We start from the raw sequence: 3,271 nt of genomic DNA, 5'->3' as shown, positions 1-3,271 counted from the left end.
AAGAAGCTGCTTTAGCTATTTTAGCTTGTAAAGATAGATATGAGCTCAAGAGGTTATTAGCTAAATGGAGGCAGCAATCTCTTAATGCTAGAATGAAACCTGACCCTGCTTTTGCTACTTCACCTATCTGTGTTGCTGATAAGGATTATGAATTCTCTGTTGATCCTGATATAATTACTTTGGTTGAATCTAATCCTTTTCATGGCTATGAATTTGAAACTGTTGTGGCACATCTTACTAAATTAAATGATATAGCCACCTTGTTCACTAATGATGAGAGATCTCGCTATCTTTATATCCTTAAAATATTTCCGTTCTCATTAAAGGGTGATGCTAAGATATGGTTTAGTTCTCTTGATCCTGGTTGTGTGCGTAGTCCCCAGGATATGATTTATTACTTCTCTGCTAAATATTTCCCTGCTCATAAGAAACAAGCTGCTTTAAGGGATATATATAATTTTGTGCAAATTGAAGAAGAGAGTCTCCCACAAGCTTGGGGAGGCTTCTCAAGTTACTTAATGCTTTGCCTGATCATCCTCTCAAGAAAAATGAAATACTTGATATCTTTTATAATGGACTAACCGATGCTTCCAGAGGTTACCTGGATAGTTGTGCTGGTTCTGTTTTCAGGGAAAGAACACCGGATGAAGCTGAAATTCTATTGAACAATATGTTGACAAATGAAAATAATTGGACACTTCCTGAGCCTATTCCTAAACCAACTCCGAAGAAGAGAGGTGTTCTATTTCTCAGTCCTGAAGATATGCAAGAGGCAAAGAAATCTATGAAAGAAAAAGGTATTAAAGCTGAAGATGTTAACAATTTACCTCCTATTGAAGAAATACATGGTCTTAATCTACCGCCTGTTGAAGAAACTCATGGTCTTGATAACCCAACACAGGTAGTAAAGGTAAATTCTCTCTATAGATTTGATGAAGGTGATATTCCTCATTATAAGTCTGCTAGACAATGCTTAGGAGAGTTTGCATAATTTTATTGTCAAACAAGAAAACTTCAATGCTTATTTTGGTAGACAATTGAAATACAATTCCGATACGCTTGAACACTTGGGTGATTATATGTCTAGAGTTAAAGGTGAACTCAAACTCATTACTAAACATGCTTCTATGGTTACCACTCAAGTAGAACAAGTACTTAAGGCTCAAAATGATTTGCTCAATGAAATGAATAGTAAGAAAAATGATTATGCTGTTAGAGTGGCTACTAGAACTGGTAAAATGACTCAGGAACCTTTGTATCCTGAAGGCCACCCTAAGAGAATTGAGCAAGATTCTCAGAGAAATAATATTGATGCACCTAGTCCTTCTAAAAAGAAGAAAAAGAAAAATGATAGGACTTTGCATGCTTCTAGTGAACCTATTGCTGAACCACCTGAGAATCCAAGTGATATCTCTATTTCTGATGCTGAAACACAATCTGGTAATGAACATGAACCTAATGAAAATGTTAATGATGATGCTCAACCTAGTAATGATAATGATATAGAAATTGAACCTGCTATTGATCTTGATAACCCACAATCAAAGAATCAATGTTATGATAAGAGAGACTTTGTTGCTAGGAAACATGGTAAAGAAAGGGAACCTTGGGTTCAGAAACCCATGCCTTCCCCCCCAAACCATCCAAGAAAAAGGATGATGAGGATTTTGAGCGCTTTGCTGAAATGATTAGACCTATCTTTTTGCGTATGCGATTGACTGACATGCTCAAAATGAATCCTTATGCTAAGTATATGAAAGATATTGTTACTAATAAAAGAAAGATACCAGAAGCTGAGATTTCCACCATGCTTTCTAATTATACTTTTAAGGGTGGAATACCAAAGAAACTAGGAGATCCAGGAGTACCAACTATACCATGCTCCATTAAAAGAAACTATGTTAAAACTGCTTTATGTGATCTTGGAGCCGATGTTAGTGTTATGCCTCTCTCTTTATATCGTAGACTTGATTTGAATAAGTTGACACCTACTGAAATATCTTTGCAAATGGCTGATAAATCAACTGCTATACCTGTCGGTATTTGTGAGGATGTGCCTGTTGTGGTTGCAAACGTTACTATCTTAACGGACTTTGTTATTCTTGATATTCCTGAGTTCGATAATATGTCTATTATTCTTGGAAGACCCTTTTTGAATACTGCAGGGGCTGTTATTGATTGCAACAAAGGCAATGTCACTTTTCATGTTAATGGTAATGAGCATACGGTACACTTTCCGAGGAAACAACCTCAAGTCCACAGTATCAATTCTATTGGAAAAATTCCATCGATTATATTTGGAGGTTTCGAATTTCCTCTTCCTATTGTCAAGAACAAATATGATATTCTTATTATTGGGGATGTGCATATCCCCGTTGAGGTAACATAGTGTTATTCGAAATTTCTCCGGTTCCGTGTTATTCGGAATGAGTTTGTTAACAAGACCTGATCAACCTTGTTAGTGGATTCCTTTTGATGAGCATGAGATGGATGAAATTAGAAGGCACAACCTTCTGTACCCTCTTTCTACTTTCTGTTATTTAGTTGAAATAAAGTAAAAATAGCATTTTTTCTGTCCGTTTTCTGATTTATCTGTGCAATATAAAAATACCCTGAAAATAAAAGTTCTCCAAATGCCCTGAAAATGGAGTATGTTTTTTTCTAGAATATTTGAGAATATCTGGCACTGAGAACACAGCAGGAGGGGCAAGCACCTGGCCACGAGGGTGGAGGGCGCGCCCTACCCCCTGGGCGCGCCCCCTGCCTCGTGGGCCCATGGTGGCCCCCCTCCACTTATTCCTGCACCCACACACTTCTTTTTCCTCCCACAAACACCAATATCCAGCTCAAGCACGAGTTCAAGCTCATTTTGCTGCAATTTTTGATCTCTTTGCTCAAAGCACCTCTCACAAAATTGCTTGGGGGGATTGTTCCTTGGTATGTGACTCCTCCATTGGTACAATTAGTTTTTTTTCTAGTGCTTTATTCATTGCAAATTTGTGCTGCCTAGGTGACCATGTTCTTGAGCTTGCATGTCAAATTTATATGGTTCCAAGTAGTTCTAATGCATGATACAGGCTCTAGGCACTTGTAGGAGTAGTTGATATCAATTTTGTTGAGTGTGGTTTACTTTTGTTTGAAGTTACTAAAAATTTCAGAAATTTTTCAGAGGAAGAAATATGCTTAGGAAAATGTTCCAAGGTGGTTCTTCAAGGAAGCAAGGACCCAGGCTTGCAATGCGTGATGCTGACGATGAGCCACCAAGGGACGC

This window comes from Triticum aestivum, chromosome 7D (assembly GCF_018294505.1).
Source record: "Triticum aestivum cultivar Chinese Spring chromosome 7D, IWGSC CS RefSeq v2.1, whole genome shotgun sequence".
Classification (NCBI taxonomy): domain Eukaryota; kingdom Viridiplantae; phylum Streptophyta; class Magnoliopsida; order Poales; family Poaceae; genus Triticum; species Triticum aestivum.
This window is presented reverse-complemented; position numbering follows the sequence as displayed.